This window comes from Artibeus jamaicensis, unplaced genomic scaffold, assembly GCF_021234435.1.
Source record: "Artibeus jamaicensis isolate MK-2021 breed Jamaican fruit bat unplaced genomic scaffold, CSHL_Jam_final scaffold_378, whole genome shotgun sequence".
NCBI classification, from domain to species: Eukaryota; Metazoa; Chordata; class Mammalia; order Chiroptera; family Phyllostomidae; genus Artibeus; species Artibeus jamaicensis.
The window spans coordinates 2,966,818-2,992,295 of record NW_026522044.1 but is presented as its reverse complement, the minus strand read 5'-3'; the positions used below and the strand labels follow the sequence as shown (position 1 = coordinate 2,992,295).

General features: G+C 38.2%; 1 pseudogene; it reads right to left on the bottom strand.

The window, feature by feature from the left end:
- Positions 1–1,097: 1,097 nt before the first annotated feature.
- LOC119042987 (eukaryotic translation initiation factor 2 subunit 2-like) lies at positions 1,098–19,533 on the bottom strand (annotated as a pseudogene).
- Positions 19,534–25,478: the final 5,945 nt, after the last annotated feature.

Sequence of the window (25,478 nt, the reverse complement as noted above, 5' to 3'; positions counted from 1 at the left end):
ATATGGCACCTTTTCCTAAACCTTGAGTGGCAAGCTGCCTGGGGCTCCCTGGCTGGTGCTCCATTAACCTTCACACAACCTTCATTATTATTACCTAATCAGCTCACAAAAATAATTAACAAAACTTTTTTTGTTGTTTTTTTGGGACTTTTTTTCTTTTTCTATTTGGAGCATCTATATATGTCTACTTTGCTGAAGCCACCTCAGTCCCTTTCAGCTTTACCTTATGGAAATATGATTATTTAATATTTCATAAAGATTCAAAGCCTCTATCCAGATATCATTTCTAACATATCTTATTCCATCCATTCTATTGTAGCACATTATGTATATAATGGAATATTGTAACATATTATGTATATAATATATATAGTAGAATTTCAATTAATGTTTGAATCTGGATTCATCAAGATGGATGTATAAATTTTACAGTGCACAAGGAAGAATGTCTATCACTGGAAAATATCAGGGCAGGATTGGGAGAGACTAAGAGAATGATGAATCATTAGAAAGCCTAGTTGATGGAGTGCCTCTGCTGGACTTCCATCTATACTCTTGGAGTCTAAAAATTTTGTTGTTCTTAGAAAATTTTAGAAATTTCTTAGAAAATTGTCGGTACCCTTTTGCTCTCAATTATAATGGACTTCATAGCAAGCATGGTATAAGTATCTCCCTCTCAATATTTGTATAGTAAGTCCTCACTTAATGCTGCTAATAGGATCTACAAATTTAAGCAAAATGATGTTTAATGAAGCCAATTTTTTTTACCATCAGTTAATTGATATAAATAGAATTAAAATTTTTTTCACTATTATAACTTTAATGTATCTTGCATTTTACAGAAGTTTGTGAATGACTTTAAAAAAGCACTGCCTTACCCATCGTGTGAATCTGACAGTTGATAAAATAAGCCATGAGTATGACAACAGCTTGAGCACTGGCATCTTGCAAGGATTTCAGATTAACCAGCCACATGCCAAAAAGCTTGGCATCTTTCTATTTTGTTTTTTAATATGATGGTATATCTACTCTGATGGCAAACCTGTCCAGCCAAATTGCCACAGCACACTTTTGCAAAATCAGTGGTGATTAACAAGTTAGTGATTTTTGGCACAGAGATGTGCTCATTTGCCTGTGACAGCCTGGAAGCCGGTTTTGATGCTGGGAACAGAGCATCAAGAATGACAGGTTTCAAGCTGTAAGAAATAGAGTCAGATGGCCTCTTGCAGGATTATGTCATGTGATTGGCACATGAGGCAGGTGATGTATTCCTTGATATATCTTCTCAAAACATTTATATCTGTTTCTGCTGGAATCTTCTTTTGATTACAAGTTGGTTGTTATCATCGATAGAACCACTTGTACCCAATTCAGCCAATAAAAATGCAGTGAGGTGTTTGGGCTGACAATATAATAGTTTAGACATATTTGTAAAGTTTTCATGGCTACTAAGGTGACCTGTGTAGGTTTCATGTCAAATTTTCTTTTCTCTCCAGCAACATTATCTGAATTATTTTCCCTCATATGCTGAACACTCAATTCAGTAACTCCTCTTTCTGAGTCTCCCCAAGCAAAGCTTTTCTGGTCAGTGAATGAGATACCCATCATCTTTTTTGCTGTGTTCACCTTCTCAAGCTTTGTCTTTTTCTAGAGTTTCATTCTCATCTGGGAACTTGACATAGTTCTATTTTCTCTTTTTTATTGTCAAGCATAATGTCAAGGACATTCTCTGGTTCAGCTGGTTCTTCAACATCACTTTCAGTCTTAACATCCTTTATGCTTTCTTCAGCTTCATCAATATCATTTTTTTGTTTTTTCCTTTTTGTTGTTTCCAATTAAATTGATCACAGTAACACTGGTTAATAAGATTATTTAGGTTTCAGGTATACATTTCTATGGTACATTATCCATGATTACATGTATGTCCATCAACCACTCAAAGTAAAATCACCTTCCATCACCATATACTTGACACCCATCACCCTTTACTATCCCACCCACTTCTCCTCTTGTAGCCACCATAGTGTTGTCTATATCTATAAGTTCTTGTTTGCTTTTCTTGTTTGTTCATTTGTTGCTTACAGTTTTGTATCCCATACCCCACATATGAGTGAAATCATATGGTTTCTTGACTTTTTTCATCTGACTTATTTTGCTTAGCATGATGTTCTCAAGATACATCCATGTTGTTGCAAATGGTAGTGTTTCATTTTTTCTTATGGCTGAGTAGTGTTCCATTGTCTGTATGAACCACATCTTCTTTATCTAATTATCTATTGAGATGACTGGTTGTTTCCATGTCTTGGCCACTGAAAACAGTGCTACAATGAACATAGGGAAATATATATCTTTATAAATAAATATTTTCACATTTTTCCAGTAGATACTCAAAAGAGGGGTTTCTGGGTTGTATGGTAATTTTATTTTTAGATTTTTGAGGAAACTTCATACTATTTTCCATAGTGGCTATACCAGTTTACATTCCCAGAAGCAGTAAATGAGGGTTCCATTTTCTTTACAAACATTGTAGGCACTGAGAGGTCAGCCCCTGGCCCTGGGAACCCCAGCATAGTTCCTGCTGACACCTCTCTCCCCACCGCACTAAGCTCTTGCATCAGCAAAAAAGCAAGAGTTAAGTTCTTATGGCATTTCATCAATATTATAACATAATGATGTCAAATAAACCAAAATTATTCAAGGATATGCTGTTGAATAAATCCATTCTGTTTTAAACATCTGTAGAAATCTTGGTGGGAGTGGCTATAAGATAGGGCTGTCTCTAAATCTCATACTAATACTCAACCTGGTAGGTTTCAATTCTAGGATTCTGGGACTGCCTCTCTTCACATTGGAATAGAGCAGTCCTGATATAGCCATAGCAAATAGCACAAACAGGTGAATAAGTGTTTTGATGATCCTCAGCCAGAATATCAACTCCCCCTTGAATTAGTCAGAGCCCTAATGCCTCTGGAAAAAGAAAAATAGAAACTGGATCATCCAGAAGCTTTGAATAGTATTGTAAAAGGATGACTCAATGAGAGCATATTGGGTCTTAGAGCCAACTTTTTGGAGGTTGGGCACTAAAGCTGAGTGGAAAGAGTGAAAGCTCATATCCCAGCATTTGTGAGCTGAGACAGTTATTTAATGCAGTCAATTTTGTTAGCTGCTGTAAAATGTTGATGGCAGCAGCATGCTACTTTTGTCTTCTAATTGAAAGAGAAAAGTATTGAAGAATAATTAAATATCATTGAGCCAGCTCAGAACTTGCTGAGTAGGAATTGACCAAAAGAATGAGGGAAAAGAAGACAAAGTTTTACCCAGTTCATTCTCTGCTATTTTCTGTAAGTCCTAGTAGGCAATATCAGTATACCACATATGGAAATAGTTTGTTAAGTTTGACATGTGGTACTTGGAGATAGACTGAGACTCCTCCAAGTGTCCATTAAAGACAATTGTATGATAAAGCATTTTTAGCAGATAAAAAAAAAACTGCTTCTGCCAAAGGTTTGTTAAATCAGTGCACCTGCCTTGATGGAGAGTGAAGCAAATATTAATGGAATGGCAGGCTCCTGATTAATTTATCACATAATAGAGCTGACACAGGAGGAACCACAGCTCAATGGGAAGGCAGAGATTTTACGCTGTGTCCACATCAACAGCTCAAGTAATTAAAGCATTTGTAATAAAAGTAACAAGTTTAGTTGGAACTATCTTAATAGTCCAGATATTTGTTTTAAAAATATAAGTGTACTTCACAGAATTATGTTTAAGAAATGTAATAAATATTCCATTTATTGTAATTAAAGCACATCTCTTTTTATGGGGAAGCTATTAAAACAAATATTTTTCAGAACATTTGTTCTTAATCTTTAGTTAGACAATATTTCTCTTGAGGCAACTACAGAATTTTGACCATTTCAAATATGAATAAAAGTGAGATTGCAGTTGGATGATGGAAAATGGGAATTTCACTGTTTTAAATATTTCTTTTATGTTTTAATTTCTCCAATGAGGATGTACTATATTTGAAATGTATCTAAATATATAATACATATAGATGTAGTTACAGATGCAGGGAAAATGAAACTGAGTCAATGAATATAGTGGTCAGCAGCATTGGATTTTAGATATGAAAGATCTTGGTTCATATTTCAAATGTACTATTTATTAGTTACATAGCCTTGGACAGGTTACCCAACAGTATTTGTAAAATGAAGATAATAAGACAACTTTTATTTATTGCTAACAGATTTTGATAATGTATGCAAAGTGCTTTGCATTGCTCCTGATACAGAAAGGGATTCAATTAATGGTTAGCTACTATTAGTATTATTATTACTTATATAGTACTTTATACTTTTGTATGTTCTTTCAAATGTTATTTTATTCATATATCCTAATAATCCTGAAAAAAGTCAAAACCAAAGGGAGAATTTTCAAGAATATTTTCACTTTTTCTTTAAAAAAATTTTTTTATTGATTATGCTGTTACAGTTGTTCTATTCCCCCTTCATTCCCCTCCACCCTACCCCCCATCCCCACCATTACCCCCCCCTTTAGTTTATGACCATGTGTCTCAATTCCTTTAGATTCTATATTTCCCATGCTATTCTTGCCCCCCCTTCTATTTTCTATCTACTGTCTATGCTACTTATTTTCTGTACCTTCTCCCCCCTTATCCTCCTCCCACTCCCCTGTTGCTAACCCTCCTTGAGATCTTCATTTCTATGTTCCCACTCCTGATCTAGCTGTCCTTTTAGTTTGCTTTTGTTTTAGGTGTGGTTGTTAATAACTGTGAGTTTGTTGTCCTTTCACTGTTCATGTTTCTTTAACTTCTTTTTCTTAGATAAGTCCCTTTAACATTTCATATAATAAGGGCTTGGTGATGATGAACTTCTTGAATTTGATCTTATCTGAGAAGCACCTTATCTGTCCTTCCATTCTAAATGAAAGTTTTGCTGGATAGAGCAATCTTGGATGTAGGTCTTTGGATTTCATGACTTGGAATACCTCTTTCCAGCCCCTTCTTGCCTGTAAGGTCTCTTTTGAGAAATCTGCTGACAGTCTGATGGGAACTCCTTTGTAGGTGACTGTCCCCTTAGCTCTTACTGCTTCTAGGATTCTCTCCTTCATTTTAATTTTGGCTAATATAATTATGATGTGCCTTGGTGTGTTCCTTCTTGGGTCCAACTTTTGGGACTCTCTGAGCTTCCTGGATTTCCTGGAAGTCTATTTCCTTTGCCAGATTGGGGGAAATTCTCCTTTATTATTTGTTCAAATACGTTTTCCACTGGTGGCTGTGCCTTTCCCCCTTCTGGTACCCCTATAATTTGGATGTTGGAGCGTTTAAAGATGTCCTGGAGGTTCCTAAGCCTCTCCTCATTTCTTTGAATTCTTGCTTCTTGACTCTTTTCTGTTTGGCCATTATTTGCTTTCTTCTGGTCCATTCCATTGATTTGAGTCCCAGTTTCCTTTTCATTGCTATTGGTGTCCTTTGCAATTCCATTCATTTCAATTAGTTTCGCCTTCATATATTTGTCTAATTTGTGGCTATAATCAACCAGTTCTGTGAGGATCCTGCTGACCAGTGTTTTAAACTGTGCATCTGAGAGTTTTGCTATTTCTTCATCAGTTAGATCTATGGGCTCTGGGGCTTTGAGATTTTCTTGCAACATTTTTGGTCTGTTCGGGCCCTTTAAGTGTGAGAAGTGGCGCCTTGGACTCCCAGGTTGCTGGGTTGTGAGGCTGTATGTGGGGGCGTGGTCAGAGCGGGGAAATGGCGACCCCCTCTGCAGTTTCTCACAGCTGGGTGAGGATTAGCGTCTTAGGTGGTTCACCTGGGCTGGGCCACTCAGAGTCGCTGGGTTATGATGCTGTATGTGGAGGTGGGGTCAGAGCAGGGAAATGGAGGCGCCCTCCACTGCCACTGCCGCGGGGACCCGCCGGGCCTGGTCCAACCGCCCACTCCCTCGCCTGTCCACCTGCGCACAAATGCGCAACCACAGTCAACATGCAGCACCGCTCCCCCGCTGTCTCCCCCGTGGTCGCTGGCCTGGTGGCTCGCTCGGTCACTCACTAGGTCCAACCCTGCGCCTGGATACCGCGCATCTGAATTCCGCGCCTGAGTCCGTCTGACTGAGACTTCCTGTGCAACCCCGCTTCACCAGCCACTGGTTTCGTCCCTTACTGGTCAGGCTGAAGAATTTGTTCTTAACGGACTTCCAAAAAGCTCAATTTTCCGTGTTCTGGCTGTGTTTTCTGTTGCTAATATTTAGTTGTCTCTAAACTTGGTTGTGTGAGAAGGCACGGCACATCCACCTATGCCTCCGTCTTGGCGGAAGTCACTTTTTCTAATGTATTGATCATCCATGTAGATAAGCACTCACATTCAGGATGACTGTCTTTTTAAAAAAGATTTTATGTATTTATTTTTAGAGGGAGGGGAAGGGAGGGAGAAAGAGAGGGGGAGAAACATCAATGTGTGGTTGCTTTTCACCCACCTCCCTCTGGGGACCTGGCTCACAACCCAGGCACGTGCCCTGACTGGGAATTGAACCAGTGATCTTTTGCTTCACAGGCTGGCACTCAGTCCACTGAGCCACACCAGTGAGGACAGGGTGACTGTCCTTTCTGCTTCCAATTTTGTCCAATAAAATATCTTGGCCTTTATGCTCAATAGTTATCAAGTTGCAATATATCATTTTGAAAATGGTGATCATTGAGCTCATGTCATAATCCAGAATTTAAGAATAGATCCTTGAAGTGTTTTAATGTTTCTGAAGAAAGGAAAATCAATTAGAATCAAGAGGTTTTTAAAAAATATATTATATTGATTTTACTATTACAGTCATCCCAATGTTTCCCTTTGCCCTCCTCCACCCAGTATCCCCTATTCCCTCTGGCAATCCCCCGCCTTAGTTCATGTCTGTGGGTCATGCATGTATGTTCTTTGGCTACTCCATTTCCTGTGCTTTTCTTAAGATCCCCTGTCTATTTTGTACTTATCAATTTGTGTTTTTTAATCCCTGTACCTTTTCCTCCAATCTCCCCTTTCCCCCTCCAAGCAGATAACCCTCCAAATGGTCTCCATATCTATGATTCTGTTCCTGTTCTGCTTGCTTGCTTAATTTGTCTTTAAGAATTGTTGATAGTTGTGAATTTATTGCCATTTCAATATTCATAGGTTTGATCTTCTTCTTTTTCTTAAGTAAGTCCCTTTGACATTTCATGTGATAAGGGCTTGGTGATGTTGAAGTCCTCTAGCTTTACCTTGTCTGGGGAGCACTTTATTTGCCCTTCCATTCTAAATGATAGTTCTGCTGGGTAGACTAATCTAGGTTGTAGGTCCATGTTTTCATAACTTTGAATACTTCTTGCCAGTCCCTCTTAGCCTGCAAAGTTTCTGTTGAGAAATCAGCCAACAGTTTTGTGGGAATTCCTTTGTAGGTAACTCTGTTTTTCTCTGGATGCTTTTAAAATTCCCTCTTTATCTTTAACCTTTGGCATTTTACTTATGATGTGTCTTGGTGTGGTCCTCTTTGGGTGCATCTTGTTTTGAGACTCTGTGCTTCCTAGACTTGTATTTCTATTTCTCTCACCAAATAGGGAAGTTTTTCTTCATTATTTTTGAAATAACTTTTCAATTTCTTGCTTTCTCTTTTCCTTCCAGCACCCCTATAATTAGAATGTTCATACATTGGAAGTCCCAGAGGCTTCTTAGCCTACCCTTTTTGGGGAATTGTTTTTTTTCTTCTTGCTGTTCTGATTGAATGTTTTTTTCTTCCTTATGTTCCAAAGCATTGATTTGATTCTTGGCTTTAGCAATTCCACTGTTGGTTCCCTGTAAATTTTTCTTTATTTCACTTAGTGTAACCTTCATTCTGACTGTGTCTTTTTTATGCTTGTTGAAGTACCCAATGAGTTCTTTGAACATCCTAATAACCAGTGTTTTGAACTCTGCATCTGATAGATTGCTTATCTCAATTTTGGTTAGTTCTTTTTCTGGGGTTTTCATCTATTCTTTCATTTGGGCCATATTTCTTTGTCTCCTCATTTTGGCAGCCTCCCTGTGTTTGTTTCTGTGTATTAGGTAGAGCTGCTTTGACTCCCTGTCTTAGTAGTGTGGCCTGTTGTAGAAACGCACACTGGTCAGTTGGATGGGGCAGAGCGTTAGGTAATCGTCGGGGTGGGGCAACCTGTGTGAATCAAGTTGCTGGAGTCTGAGATGTGGTGTCATCTCTCTGTGGTTCTGTGTGAGAGAGGGCTCAGAAAGGGGACAATTCTGCTGCCTGGCCTCTGGAGTTTTGTCTGGGAGGAAGGTGTCCCCAAGCACTCGCTGTGATGCCAGACAATTCACTTTGTCCCTGTATGCCACTAGTGCCCTTCGAGCTGCTACCCTGGTGTTGTAGTTCTGAGAAAGTGAGTCTGCATAAATCCTAAGTCTGTTGCAGGTCCTTTAAGTGGAGAGTCTTGAGAATCCCGCAGTTTCTTCCACTGCACCAACCCCTGCTGGGTTTTACATCCACAAGTTATGGGGACTTATCTGCCTTGCACTGGGACCCTGGGGTTCATGATCTGGGTGGCACTGGGATCCTTCACTCCTGAGGTATCCCTCCAGATTTTCATGTACCACAAGTAAGAGTGGGACCACCCGTTCCACATCTCTGTGACTCCATGGCTCTCCACAGGTCTCTGCATCTTTGCCCCTATACCCGTCTGTATGAATGTGACTTCTTTAATTCCTTGGTTGTTTGACTTCCATACAGCTCAAGTTTCTGACGATTCTGGGTGACAGTTGTTTTGTAGATTTAGTGGTAATTTTTGCTGCAGTTGTGCGAGTGGGCAAGGCATGCTTACCTATGCCTCCATATTGACCAGAAGTCCCTAGAATCAAGAGGTTTTTTTAAAAATATATTTTATTAACTATGCCATTACAGTTGTTCTATTCCCCCCCTTCATTCCCCTCCACCCTTCACACCCCCTCCCCCACCATTCCCCCCCTTTAGTTTATGACCACATGTCTCAAGTTCTTTAGATTCTATATTTCCCCTACTGTTCTTGCCCTCCCCCTATCTATTTTATACCTACCATCTATGCTACTTATTTTCTATACCTTCTCCCCCCTTCTCCTTCTCTCACTCCCCTGTTGCTAACCCTCCATGTGATCTTCATTTCTATGGTTCTGCTCCTGATTTAGCTGTCCTCTTAGTTTGCTTTTGTTTTAGGTGTGGTTCTTAATAACTCTGAGTTTGCTGTCCTTTCACTGTTCATCTTTTTTATCTTCTTTTTCTTAGGTAAGTCCCTTTAACATTTCATATAATAAGGGCTTGGTGATGATGAACTTCTTGAATTTGATCTTATCTGAGAAGTACTTTATCTGCCTTTCTATTCTAAATGAAAGCTTTGCTGGATAGATCAATCTTGGTTGTAGGTCTTTGGATTTCATGACTTGGAATACTTCTTTCCAGCCCCTTCTTGCCTGTAAGGTCTCTTTTGAGAAATCCGCTGACAGTCTGATGGGAACTCCTTTGTAGGTGACTGTCCCCTTAGCTCTTGCTGCTTCTAGGATTCTCTCCTTCATTTTAATCTTGGCTAATGTAATGATGATGTGCCTCGGTGTGTTCCTCCTTGGGTCCAACTTCTTTGGGACTCTCTGAGCTTCCTGGATTTCCTGGACGTCAATTTCCTTTGCCAGATTGGGGAAGTTCTCCTTTATTATTTGTTCAAATAAGTTTTCCACTGGTGGCTGTTCCTCTTCCCCTTCTGCTACCCCTATAATTCAGATGTTGGAATGTTTAAAGATGTCCTGAAAGTTCCTAAGCCTCTCCTCATTTCTTTGAATTCTTGTTTCTTCATATGTTTCTGTTTGGTCATTTTTTTCCTTCTTCTGGTCCACTCCTTTGATTTGAGTCCCAGTTTCCTTTCCATTACTATTGGTTTCCTGTGCATTTCCCTTCATTTCAATTAGTTTATCTTCCACATGTTTCTCTAATTTGTGACTAAAAATCAACCAGTTCTGTGAGCATCTTGATCACCAGTGTTTTGAACTGTGCATCTGAAAGTTTGGCTATTTCTTTGTCGCTTAGATTTATCGACTCTGGGGCTCTGAGTTGTTCTTGAGCCATATTTTGATCTGTTCATGCCTGTTACTTATGAGGAGCAGAGCCTTAGTTGTTCACCAGGGCAGGGCCACCCAGGTTGCTGATTTGTGATGCTGTATGTGGGGGCGGGGTCAGAGAGGGACAATGGCGGTTCTCTCTGCCACTTTCCACTGCTGGGGCCTGCGTGGTCCATCTCACCACTGCTAGCTCCTTCACTGGTTTTCTGCATGCAAATGTGTGACCACGGTCCGCCCTCAGTGGGTCCAACACCTTGAGCCCTCAGTGGGTCCACCCACTTCTCCACACCTGGGATCCGCCCACGGCTGCTGGCGCACCTGGGTAGCATGCATGGGTCGGTCCAGTGGATCTTTCCTGCCCAACCCCGGTCTGCTGCTGGCTCTGCCCCTCTTACCGTTTGGCTGAAGGGTTTGTTGTTGTCAGACTTCCATGTAGTTCAATTTTCTGTGGTTTGGCTGCGTTTTTGTTGCTAAAACTTTGTTGTTTTTAAACTTGGTTGTGTGAGAAGGCACAGTGCTTCCACCTACGCCTCCATCTTGGCAGAAGTCCAAGAGGTTTTAATCTATGAAGAGAAAGCTCAAACTCAGCCACAACAGTAGATACTTAGACTCATTGTAAGGAAGTGGGTACAGTAAGTCCTCACTTAGTGTTGTCAATAGGCTCTTGGAAACTGCAAGTTTAAGCGAAACAATGTATAACAAAACCCATTTTACCATAGGCTAACTGGTATAAATAAGAGTTAAGTTCCATGTCTATTTCTGGTCACAAAAACATCACCAAGCTTGTAAATGAAGACTCAAAACATTTCCAATATTAAACATTGAAATAAGTGTGTTATACATACATTTAAGAAAGACGAATAAAAACAAGATAATGATTTTTCCAATCTGCTGATTCCAGTTCAGGTTCACAGAAGGCAGGAGCCCGGCCTGGAAGCTTAGGGTGCAAGGCAGGAACCACACCTGTACAGAATGCCCTTTTATCGCAGGGTGTATACCACCTACACTCACTCAGACTGGGAATATTGTGTCATGCTAACTCACATCACATGTGCATCTTCGGGATGTGGGAGGAAAGTTGGGTACATGGAGAAAACCCATGCAGACCTGGGGAGACATACAATCATAACACAGTGAGTGGTCCAGCTGGGAATTTATTTTTTTCCTTATCAATGTTATAATGAAATGACATTGAGAAGAGTGACATTATTTCAGGACCTGCTGTTTAAGGGTCATTGTAAATGGCATCCACAGCAAGGTATGTTGACCCATATCTAGTAGGATATGGGAAAAAAGGCTCTGTTAATATTACACAAAATAAACTTTAGAAAAGGCAGTAGGTATCTTTCTGTTCTTGCCTTTTATGAGGTTAAGTTTTATATATTTACTTTTTTCATTTTTTACCTTTTAAGAAGCCTTCTTTCTAGCATATTCTTTTCAGATATTTCACTTGTGGAAAAGAACTTGGATTAGACTGATGGTCCTTGAAGCATCATGTGGAGGGCTGGCCCTGGCCTCCATATTTTGGAATCATTTGGGAACTACTAACAAGTTCCCAGATGCTGCTGCTGATGTTGTTGATTTGGGTACTATACTTGGAAAACACCTGAACTGACATAAGACAGCCTCAGAGATTTTGTATTTATAACTGATTAGAGGGCAGAATCTAATATTTATTCACTTACAGCATGGAAACTGTGTTTGCACCTGATGCAAAATGGCTTAGCAAATAGCGCTTATTTATGAGTTCAGTGAATATTTATTTTAATACCTGTTATGTGTCAGGCAATATGCTAGGTGCTATGGATCTAGCATAAACATATTAGACAACATTCATGGACCCCATATAGTTTTCATTCTAGTAGGAGGTGACAGACAAAAAATATTGAAATGCAACAGATAATGAGAGCTTCTATGAAGAACAATAAAATGAAGTAAGGGGATTGAAAATGACAGAAACTGGGTACTATTTTATAGGAGGTGGTTAGGGCAAGCCTCTTTCGGGAAAGGAAATTGAGCAGAAATCTAAATGAAGTAAAGGGGTAAGCCATAAGACTGTCCTGGAGTAAAGCTTTTTAGGTGGAGGGCAGGCCATGAGGGCTGCTTGGAGTGTTTCAGAAACAGCATGAAGGTCACTGTGGCTAGTGAAGGCTGAACAGTGAATGAAGAAATAAAAGAGATGAGCTCTGGGGAGTTAACAAGAGCCAGGTCATGTACAGCCATCATAAGGACTTTGGATTTTATTGTGAACAAAATGAGACTTAAACAATACAGAAAGAAGGACAATATTTGGAAGATGGCTTGAATTTATCATTTTAATTTACATGGTGTGATAGTGTGTACAGATAGTCATTTATGGCATTAAATTCTGAAAATTTCAACATCACCAATTTCCCATTGTTATTCTTTTCCCCCAGGACAACTCTAGACAAATGTGAAGCTTACTTTTACTGAAGTCCAATTTTTTTTTTGAGAGTGAATGAAACAGATAACATTTTCCCTAGAAGGGTTGTCTTCATGTTTCTGGCATTTCCTTAATTTGCTTAGTATTGTTTCTGACACTTGTTCATTTTTTCCCACTGTATAGCACACTGAAGAGCTTACAGACCTTAGCTGTAATTTCTTCTCCTAGGCGATGCCAACTGCTGTCTTGTCTTTTATTCAAAGGATCTGGAAAATTGGACAATAAGAAAATGCACATTAACTCCTTAAATATAGGAAACAGAGAATTCTGATAAGCTTGGAGATGTCCTGATAGTACAAACCCCTTTATGAGTGAAGAAATAAAATAATTTACTGTTTTAATGCCATTAGTAATGCAACATCTTTGGAGTTTAAGAATAAACTGGTGGGCTTGCAAAGATAAATTCTGTATGATTCCATGTATAGGAGGTGTCTGGAGTAGTCAAATTCATAGAAACAGAAAACAGAATGTTCATTTCCAGGAGCTGGTGGGAAAAGGGAATGGAAAGTTGCTTTTCAAATGAGCATGGAGTGTCAGTTTTACAAGATGAAAACTTCTGGAATTTGGTTGGACAACAATGTGAATATACTTAACACTACTGAACTTGTTAAGATGGTAAATTCTATGTTATGTGTACCTTACCACATTTAAAAGTGGTAAAAGAAACTGGTTGAATCTAATAACAGCAGTAGTAAAAATGAACTAGTAATATCCCTGTTAAAGAATGATAAATCAAAATCAGAGTATGGAGAAGATCATATGCCCTATATGGACTTCCATTTAGATCAATTTGGCAAACAGTTACTGTCTATCATGTATATGGCAGAAGACTAAGTGCCATAGATAAAGACCGGAATATGATAATGATTTTTGCTCAGTTGGAGCCTAGTTGAAAGGGACAGACTCATGAACAACAACAACCAAATAGAAAGCTATTATATGACCAGAGAACTTTGGAAATGTGGTAAGTTAGGGAATTGTGTAAAGGATGGTGACTCTTAAATTTGGTTTTGAAGGGTAAGGTTTCATGTTGGATTAGGGAATGAAGAGTATTCCAGCCACTGAAAATAAGCTGGGATGTGAGAGAATGTGTAATTTTTAAGTGAACGCCAATGTAGGAACAATAATGATGGAAAGGAGAGATATTCCAAGAAAGATTTATAAGCTATAGATCACAGGTCCTGACAACTGATTAGTTGAGGTAAAGGCAGTGGAGAGCAATAAATTGAGTATGGCTTCCAGGTTTTTTTGCTTGGGCTACTGGATGGGAGTACTATACATACATACACACACACATATATATATATGTATATATATGTATATATGTATATATGGAGAGAGAGAGAGATGGAGATAGAGGTACAGAGTATGACTCTTAGGTCTAGGTCTGTGTTAAGGCAGTCTAGGTACTTCTCTATATGGATTAATTGAAGGGAAGTCAGAAATTCTGTCTAAAATTATCAATCTTCTTGACCTGAAACATGCTGTATACTCACTAACTGATTACATATGGAATGATTACTGCCAGAAGACCAAAGTGAAAATCTCTGTCATGTAGAATCAATAATATTATAGGTTAAGTCAGTCAACATCCATAATCCCTCTCTCCTTGATTGTCTTTCTGTATTTGGTGACTGAAAAGCTAAAATTGGGAGGACTTCTGCCAAGATGGAGGCGTAGGTGGAAGCACTGTGCCTTCTCACACAACCAAGTTTAAAAACAACAAAGTTTTAGCAACAAAAACGCAGCCAAACCACAGAAAATTGAACTACATGGAAGTCTGACAACAACAAACCCTTCAGCCAAACGGTAAGAGGGGCAGAGCCAGCAGCAGACCGGGGTTGGGCAGGAAAGATCCACCGGACCGACCCATGCATGCTACCCAGGTGCACCAGCAGCCGTGGGCGGATCCCAGGTGTGGAGAAGTGGGTGGACCCACTGAGGGCTCAAGGTGTTGGACCCACTGAGGGCGGACCGTGGTCACACATTTGCATGCAGAAAACCAGTGAAGGAGCTAGCAGTGGTGAGATGGACCACGCAGGCCCCAGCAGTGGAAAGTGGCAGAGAGAACTGCCATTGTCCCTCTCTGACCCCGCCCCCACATACAGCATCACAAATCAGCAACCTGGGTGGCCCCGCCCTGGTGAACAACTAAGGCTCTGCTCCTCATAAGTAACAGGCATGAACAGATCAAAATATGGCTCAAGAACAACTCAGAGCCCCAGAGTCGATAAATCTAAGCGACAAAGAAATAGCCAAACTTTCAGATGCACAGTTCAAAACACTGGTGATCAAGATGCTCACAGAACTGGTTGATTTTTAGTCACAAATTAGAGAAACATGTGGAAGATAAACTAATTGAAATGAAGGGAAATGCACAGGAAACCAATAGTAATGGAAAGGAAACTGGGACTCAAATCAAAGGAGTGGACCAGAAGAAGGAAAAAAATGACCAAACAGAAACATATGAAGAAACAAGAATTCAAAGAAATGAGGAGAGGTTTAGGAATTTCCAGGACATCTTTAAACATTCCAACATCTGAATTATAGGGGTAGCAGAAGGGGAAGAGGAACAGCCACCAGTGGAAAACTTATTTGAACAAATAATAAAGGAGAACTTCCCCAATCTGGCAAAGGAAATTGATTTCCAGGAAATCCAGGAAGCTCAGAGAGTCCCAAAGAAGTTGGACCCAAGGAGGAACACACCGAGGCACATCATCATTACATTAGCCAAGATTAAAATGAAGGAGAGAATCCTAGAAGCAGCAAGAGCTAAGGGGACAGTCACCTACAAAGGAGTTCCCATCAGACTGTCAGCGGATTTCTCAAAAGAGACCTTACAGGCAAGAAGGGGCTGGAAAGAAGTATTCCAAGTCATGAAATCCAAAGACCTACAACCAAGATTGATCTATCCAGCAAAGCTTTCATTTAGAATAGAAAGGCAGATAAAGTACTTCTCAGATAAGATCAAATTCAAGAAGTTCATCATCACCAAGCCCTTATTATATGAAATGTTAAAGGGACTTACCTAAGAAAAAGAAGATAAAAAAGATGAACAGTGAAAGGACAGCAAACTCACAGTTATTAAGTACCACACCTAAAACAAAAGCAAACTAAGAGGACAGCTAAATCAGGAGCAGAACCATAGAAATGAAGATCACATGGAGGGTTAGCAACAGGGAAGTGAGAGACGGAGAATGGGGAGAAGGTACAGAAAATAGATAGCATAGATGGTAGGTATAAAATAGATAGGGGGAGGGCAAGAACAGTAGGGGAAATATAGAATCTAAAGAACTTGAGATACGTGGTTATAAACTAAAGGGGGGGAATGGTGGGGGAGGCGGTGTGCAGGGTGGAGGGGAATGAAGGGGGGAATAGAACAACTGTAATGGCATAATTAATAAAGTATATTTAAAAAAAAGAAAAGCTAAAATTGCATTTTTCAGGTTGTGTTGTATCTAGAGTGCTGGTATATGACTTAGTTCTGCAGAAGCCACATTTGAGGAGATGGAAGTTCTGTCAAGCAGGACAGCTGAGGCATCTGGATCTTTTGAAACAACTGTGGCAGAATTTACAGTTCCAGATTCAAGTTAAAATTGTGAACCAGGAGACAGCAGCAGTAGTCTTTCCACTATAACCATCCTAGAGTATAGTTGGGCATTTCTTGTCGCATTATTGCTCCTGGTTTTTTGGCACTCAAGCCAGTTCTTGGCACTCCTAGAGATTCTGTGGGGTATCCAAATTATTTTCACCAAATCTTTTAAACTAGCTGGAGTGGATTCAGTTATCTAAACCAAATAACTGTGACCAATATACATGAAACCAGCTTTTTCTCATTAGCATATTTGATCAAATGAACTAACTGACATTTAAGCCTTTTAGGGAACTTAGGTAGGTTTCAGGAGTGGAGGCAACAGAGCATTGTAAATTCTGAGGTCAGACAGATCAGGTACTGTATGGTGTCCGTGTTACTTATTTAGGTAAGTTTCTTAAACTCCATATGTTTTAATTCTTTGAATTATAAATTGGAGATGATCATGGTATTCAACTCATAGTGTTTTGTAAGGGTACTTACTATGTGATAACTAATTTCAAGAACTTATCTCAACATCTGGAAGACAATAGTGCTGAAAAATGTTTACATTTGCTCATATTAACATGTCATGTATAGTAGGCTTTGTCTCACAAACTAGGATTCTATGGCTTTTCACTAAATCTTGCTTTCGTGTTTGTCCTAAACAGGCCAATTTCTCTATACAATGCATGATTACAATCTATTTTATTTTTATTTTATGAATCCCATCATTATGTGAATAAAAGCAAAAATAGAAGAAAGAAAAAAGAAGGTAGTTATTTGTATTAAGTCAAGTCTGAACTTGGATCAGCCTACAAACTTCTATGATGACTCTTAGAAGGTTGAACAGTCAATAACCGGCATTTCAGATGCTAGGGCTATGCCTAGGTTCCTGTTAGGATCAGATATTTGTTTCATTTAGTTCCTGATTCCAGGATTGAAATGTTTTATGAGTAGGTGAGGTGGGCAAGAGCATGGATTACTTTTAAAACATGATACTATGCAAAAAAAGCTAGTTACTCAAGAGTATATAATGTATGATTCTATTTATATGAAGTTCAATAACTGTCAAAATTAATCTATATTGACTCTGTTTAGAAAAATAGTTTCTTTTAGGGAAGAGTAAAGACTGTTAGTGAGCATAGAGGAACTTTCTGAGGTTCTTAAAATGTCCTACATCTTGATCTGGGGTATGGTTACATGGATGTACACATGTAAAATTAATTGATCATATACTTAAGATTTGTGCACCGTGCTGTGATTGTTTATCAGTTTAAAAGAGGACTCTGAGCACACTTTGTTGGATGGCAGCCTCACTGAATAAATGCATGAGGTCTCACTAAAAAGACACAATATTAATATGACCATATTTTTTCTGACATTAGAGAAAGGCATAGAATTTTACAGTCACTCCTGTTAGGTCCTATCCACAGTCTAAAATTCAAGAAATAAAAACAAGTATATTTCTGGTGGTAATATCAGAATATGTTGATTTAAGAACTTATCTTGGCCTTTGGCATTTGTGAAATACTAAATAGTCACTGTTAACTTAATGCCCAATATTAAATGTCATGAAACATTTTTAAACAATTTCATCCTATTGGTTGTCTTTATTTTACCAATAATTTAAAAAGCAAAACACTGCATCCTGGCCAGCGTGGCTCAGGTGGTTGGAGTGTCATCCATAGACTGAAAGATTGCGGGTTTGATAACCAGTCAGGGCACATACCCAAGCTATGGAATGATGCCCACTTGGCTTGTGTAGGAGAAAGCAACTGGTTGATGTCTGTCTGTCTGTCTTTCTGCCTCTCTCTCTAAAAAGCAATAAAAAAAATGTCCTCGGGTGAGGATGAAAAAAAAGTAAAACACTGTTTTTTACTCCCTTTAAGGTTGAAAGGTGACCATCTGATTTCTATTTAATGCTTCATTTGCGTCTGGTTATGGTTCAAAATGTTCCTTTAATCATGACATGGAGAATTGTTTTTGGATGCCAAATATCATATGCTGTTCAAAACTCTTTGCAAATTGTGAAATTAATTTTTCTTTATACCAACATTTCCTCAGCTGTTTCATTGATTTGGCTTTCCCCCATAATTCACTAAGTAAAGGGTTAGCATTAGTCATTGTTTATAAAGAACTTTCAAATCCCAATTTTCTAATCAATAAATGTGGAGAAAATTAGAAGATATAATGTTGCAACACATGCTAAAAGAGCAAATGTTAAAATATAACATGCTACTTCAGATCTATATGACTTTTAGTTAGTGGTTTTTATTAAAATTTACAAAAAACATTTTTCTTACATGATGTGATCTCCAGGGAAAGAGAGAAAAAGCACTCAGCAAATAGCAACTCTGTTCTACCCCAGGTTATATATACTTTGAGAAATAAAACAAAGACTATAATAGGGATACCCAGGTATCACCTTTATTATCGGGAAAGTCCAGTGTGAGGATCTTTCTTTAGGTCTGGTATTAATGCCCAGAATTAGGAGAATATGCTCATCCAGTGTCAGAGGGAGCTAGATTGGGGTAGGCCATCCCCTGCAAGTGTAAGTACCTGTATAACCTATGGTCTGGAGGAACAGAGGAGAACTTGTGCTGTCTATAGGAAGGCTTACTCCCAACAGGAAAAAAAGGCAAAATCAAGCCAATCATGACCAGTTATTCTCCCCAAATTTATGAGTCAGCTGTGTCCTTCCATGTCCCCACAGGCAGCACAGATAAAGGATTCAGAAATAGGTCTTTAGTAGACTAAGTGAACTCTCTTTGCAAAAAGGGAAAGCAGGTCTGGAGAAATGTGCCTAACTAACTGTTTTTTCTATTGAATATTTCATATCCTTCTCTCTTCCACATTACTAAAGAAAAAATGTAAATAAACACATAAGGCATAATTAAAGTCTAAATGGATAAACATTCTTTTATTATCACCCATGGCACTACCCTCAAATGAAAAAATTTTTTTCCTCTAAAACTATAAAGTACAAAATCAAGGAGAATAGAAAGAAGTTAAAGTGTGTTGAAAATCTCTAAGACTGTGATCATATTGATTTCCAACTAGCTTCATAATTTGAACTGTGAAATATTGAGATTATAATAAAAACTAATACTCAAATATCTTTAGGCCATTTCATGGATCAATGAAAAGTATAATGCTTACAAAATTTTAAGAGAAATATTAAATCTTCACTTAATGAAGCATACAATAATTTCTCCCAAACCTAATTTTGTATTCAAACCTCTGTTCTTTCTCAGAAGACCTCTTTGAAACCAGGAGATCTTTCTTACCACAGTTTTCTGGACCATGGTACTGGTCTGCTCCTCCAGCACTTTTCTGTGCTATCTTCTGGTAACATGCTAACAAAGCAACACAAGCCATTCTTATTCATACACTTCTTGTATCTTGGTCTTGTCTATAGTCTGTTTGCTCTTCTAAAGACAGAAATCCTCATTTTAGGATTTCTAGAATCCAAAGTCATATGCATTAAATGCTGCTATGTGAAATCTGAATACATTTTCCCAAAAGATTGTTCACGTCATAGCAAAATAAATAAATAAATAAATAAATAAATAAATAAATAAATAAATAAATAAATAACATTGCTCTCAGAATACATGGGTGGGCAAAAGGAGGTTTACAGTTGTTCATATGGAAAATAATATAATAATTAATAAAAATAATATAAGAATAAACTCTGTGTTTCATGTATTTACAACTACAAACCTACTTTTGTCCGCCCTGTGCTATTAAAGTAAATGGTTGGAACTAGAGAGCATTATGCTAAGTGAAATAAGCCAGTTGGTGAAAGACAAATACCATATGATTTCACTTACAAGAGGAATCTAGTGAGCAAAAAAACCCCCTGATGAGCAAAACACAACCAGGGACATGGAAACAGGGAACAAACTGACAGATGTCAGAGTGAAGGGGAGGAATGGTGGGAAGAAGGGAAAGGGACTAGTCAAAGAACATGTATGAGTGACCCATGGACATGGGCAACAGTGTGGGGACTGACTGTGGGAGAGGGGATGGGGTGGATGGAGGGGGGCAAAAGGGGGAAAATTGAGACAACTGTAATGGGATCAGTGAATAAAAAGAACAAAAAAGGAATTACCAAAGTTCATTTATAATATTTATAAATCTGAATGCCCTTTGAATTACTAAAAATAAACAAAAATATAAAATATAAAAAGAAAGTGAATGGAAAGTGAATCTTTAAATTACATCCTTATTATTGAAAGGAAGGAAAAAATAGTAGCATTTGAAGAGTGTGTCCTATGAACCAGACGCTATGTTCCAATAACTTTTCATACATTACTTAATCCTCACAAAAATCCCCTGAGGAAGGTGATATGATTTTCTTTTTGCAGACAAAGAAAATAAGGCGTTAAAGAGGTAAGTAACTTACCTGAATGGGACTTGAATTCAAATTCAAGTGGTAGAACTTGAATTTGAAACCAGTGTTTTTAGCTTGAAATCCCATGCTCTTTATCAGGTTAAAATATGAAATGGGCCCTGGCCAGTGTGGCTCTGTTGGGCATTATACTGCAAATTGAAAGGTTATTAGTTTGATTCCCATTAGGGCACATGCCTGGGTTGTGGGTCGGGTCCTGATCAGGGCTCATGAAAGAGGCAACTGATCAATGTTTCTCTCTCACATCGATGTTTCTCTCCCTCTCTTTCTCCCTCCCTTCCCCACTCTCTAAAAATAAATAAATAAATAAAATGAAATGTAAGAGGAGAAACATTTTTTACATAGTTTAGGTGAAATTAGAAATCTGTGGCTTTATCATCTATATTTCATCAGATATAATCAGCTATAATGTTATATAGTATTTTATGGCAATTTTGATGAATGTACAGATACTACTCCCTAGACACCATTGATAACCTATTCTATACAACAGACTGGGTAATATTAGACTAAATTACATTGTGACACGTACAAAACTTGACTCAAAGACTAAAGAAATTGCTGGCAATGACCAGGTTCTCTCCCGATTTTACCAAAGACAGCAGCTGCTACATGCCATACTACACTTAGGTTTTCCAACACAATGTCACAAATTACCAATTTCTAGTGCAGTGTATCTCCAAATACCCTAAAATTATTTCCCAGAAGTATGGTAATGTCTTTTCTGGACCCTAGACTTTTGGGATAGACCTTTCACTATTCCCTTCATCTGCTTCTTTGTTGCTTTCCCTAACTGCTTCAGTGCATGCTAGAATTTGTGCCCTTGTGGAAAGTTGTAACTCATTTGGACTGGCATAATATATAAAAGTATAGTTGTTCTTGTGCTTTTGAGTCTAGTGGTATCTTTATTTTGAAGAAAAGAGAAAATAAGCAAATCTGTTACAATACCAGCATTATCTTAAACCACTTGCAAGTCAACCAGTTATTTTATGCAACTGAGCAGTTCAATTACCTAAATACCCAGCAAAAATCTAATCTGCTATTGAATAGGCAAAAAAAAAAAAACAAATGCAAAGAATCTGATCAAAATTTAAAATTTCTATCAAATGTGTTTCAAAACTGCTTTTGATAAAAATTAATTACAGAGAAAACCTAGTTTTGAAATGAGTCTGAGTCAAGTGGCTCAATGTTTAAGTGAAAATTATTACATGTATTAGGATTCTCAGCTGGAAGCAGCTGAGACTGACTCTGACTTAAGCAGAATGGACAGGAAAACTGGAGAACTAAGCCAATAAACTGCAAACCAAAGATAGTACTAGAATATCAGTATGGGAAAAGTGCAATGAAAAGTGAAGATGACACAAGTGATTGATTCTAGGTAGGATAAGTTTCCACTTTATGAAAGAAATGTTATTTGCATCAAATGCTATCTTTGCTTTATAATAATTTTGCTATGTGGCTTATCATCTCTGCTAGATTGAAGTTCTTTTGTAGGAATTGCCCATTATAGAAAACAAAATAAGGATTTTTCTGATTTTGTCAGCACCTAGTGCAATTAATTGCATATATTTGATGTTCAACATGGATTTATTAATTACCTACTGTATGCTAGGCACTATGTACTACAGACTAGAGATAATGAAGTGAGGAAAAAAGGCTTGATTTCTTTCCTCATGGAGCTTACAGTCTGGTGGGTAAAACAGGTATTCAAATGATCATATCAATGACTGTACGATTATACATCTTCAAAAGTCCTATGACAGAGAAGGAAACAGTGCTGTGAAAGCATACAGCAGAGTGACCTAGCCTTGTCTCTGGAGACCGGAAGAAGACTTCCTTGCAGAAGTGATATTAAAGCTGAAGTCTGAAAAAAATGAGTAGGAATTTGACCTAGCAATAGGCAGAAAACAGCATCTTAAGCAAAGAGAACAGTAGATGCAAAGACCCTTGTACATGGTGTGAGTGCTACACAATTATTTTGTATGCAGCTTCACTTTCTTCTGCTCAACTTCAGGTGAAGAGGTATCTCTTCCCCTGTCAAAAAAGAATCTTTCTTCTTGCATTGTTATTTATACTTTTGTCTCCTTTGGACCTCAATATATCTGTTTTCTTTTAATTGTTTTTTTTAAAGATTTGTTTATTTTTTTTAGAAAGAGGGGAAAGGAAGGAGAAAGAGAGGAAGAGAAACATCAGTCTGTGGTTGCCTCTTGCGCACCTCCTACTGGGGACGTGGCCCGCAACCCAGGCATGTGCTCTGACTGGGAATCAAACCAGCAGTCTTTTGGTTTTCAGGCCAGTGCTCAATCTACTGAGCCACACCAGCCAGGTCTATCCATTATCTTTTATTTCTCCTATGTCTTCAACTACTCTCTCATTAGCTATTTCCATTCAAGATATAATGCTTCAATTTCTGTGATCTATGAAACCAAAATGATAAACAAATACTTCTCTGAATCCTACATCCTTCTATACTACCTCCTATCTTTAGTCATTTTTATTCGCCAAACTTCTTGAATAACAGCGTTTTTTACTTACAATCTTCACTTCCTCAATTCCAATTTACTTTTTAACCTTACTAAATATGGGTTATTCCTGCACAACCACTTTACTAACAGGATCTTGTCAAAGTCCGATGACCCCCTTGTCACAAAATTGAGTGGATATTTTTCAAGTCTCATCTTATTTGACTCTTGATAGCATTGGACACTCTTGACTACCTCTCTCCTTTTTGAGTGTCATGATACTGCTCTTTCTTCATGTCTTATGTTTATGTCAGTCTACTTTAGAAACTTTGGTTTATGTGTATCCCTCAATTATTGGAATTTCATCTTAGGCCCAGGCTCTTCTTCTATACACTATAGCTGGGTGAGTTCTTCTACCCCACTTCTTGGTCTCTGAGAAAACACTTTTTTTTTTTTCCGTCAAGCCTTGGTTAAAATTTATATACTGTGACTCTCTGACTTCCTTACTCATTGTGAGGGTTTAGTTTTCTAAGCTTCACTGCATTTTCTGTATCTATATCTATCTAATATATATTATGAGATATATATTGTGAAATGATAATGTATATGTTATTTTCTGGAGGGTGAGTTTCTTGTAGTACAGGCTTTCCTCACTAGGTGAGTGTTCTAGGAACCATCTGTGTCAGTGTACCAGCTGGTGTTGTGGTGAGAGGCTGCCTTTGGCTTCAGTGAATTTTTTGGAAGGCCCTTTTAATGCATTTGCATATTTCATAATGGGTGATTGACAACTGCACCTGCCCACACCACACTGAGTATTTAGTAGTTTTTGACAAAAAAAAAAGCCCAGCATGATCCCTATGCCCCACCCTCCTTATTCACCCAATATCACCCTGAGTGACTTTTGTTTGTTTCTACAGAGGAGAAAAGTTCTCAAAGGGAAACATTCTGCCCATGTGGAAGAGATGAAACAAAAAACAGCAGTACTAAAAGGCATCAAAATAGAAGAGTTCAAAAACTGTTTTGAGAAGTGAAAAAAATGTCTCGATAGGCATATTGTGTCAGATGGAGAGTACTTTAAAGGTGACTACAGTTTAAGTGTGTAAGAATAAATGCACGGTTTTTGTAAATAAATTCTGGTTTTGGGGTCCCTCCATATGTGTGTGTGTGTGGGTATATATATCTCCCCATAAATGCAAGTCTCATCTTCTTATGTTTATCTGTTTCCTTGCCTGTATCTCCAACTAGATTAGCCATTCCTTGAACACAGGACCATCTTTTTATATGTAGCTTTTAGCATAGTGCCTGACAGACAGTAGATAATCAATAAACATTTATAGATGTATGTATGGATGGGTTTGGGTAACCTTTTTTTTTAGTCATTACAGCCTTGTAAAGAAAGTCAGAGGAAGGCTATGGGTATCTGAAGATTGCACAGGTAAAAAGTGGCAGAGTCAAGCATACTCTCAGTTTTCATGAACCATAATAAGATGCACATTTGTGTGTTCATACTCTGCAAACTGTTCTCATATCTATTATCTCATATAATTATCATGCAATTCTTTGAACTAATGTAGATATTGTATTGAGTATATATATAATTCAGAAAAGCTGTGATTAATGTTTACACAGGTAGTAAGTGGTGCAGCCAAATCTTTTTTTTTTTTTTTTGGTCTTCTTTTTCTTTTCTTTTTTCTCTCTCTTTTTTTAAATTTAATTGTTGTTCAAGTACAGTTTTCTGTCTTTTACTCCCATCCCAGCCCACCCCCCTAGTGCTCCCCACCTCCCTCCCATCCCCCCTTAGTTTTTGTCTATGTGTCCTTTATATTTGTTCCCGTAAACCCTCCCCCTTTTCCCCTGAAATTCCCTCCCCTCTCCCCTCTGGTCACTGTCAGCCTGTTCTCTATTTCAGTATCTTTGGTTATATTTTGCTTGCTTGTTTGTTTTGTTGTTTCTCCTGGGAGCAGCTTCAGTGTGCTATCCACAGCTAGGGAACTACTTACCTCTGAGGTAATAGATAAATGGAAAGAGCAAGGTATTTCAAGTCAGATAGACCTAGTTTCATATTCTAGCTTTGTCACTTACTAGGTGTATGGCTTTAAAGAAGTTTGTGATGTGTCTATTCCTCAGTTCATCTCTAGACTGGGATAACATTATGTACTTCCAAGGTTTGATGAGGGGACTTAGTGATGCAAGGTATGAAAATGGTGGTACTCAGTAAATGCCCACTCATATTCATTTTCTCTGTCTCTGTTTCCTTTCTGAATTCTTATTATAATCAAACTTTTTTCCCTATTAGGTACCAACACCAATGCCAGAAAAACAACATCACGGGGTCCACTTTGGAAAGAATTTACAGGACTTTCTTTCTACCTCCTCTCTCCCAAGATTGTTCTGTCACACTTAAAGTTTCAATACAAACACCAAAAACAACTTATCCTGTGACAAGT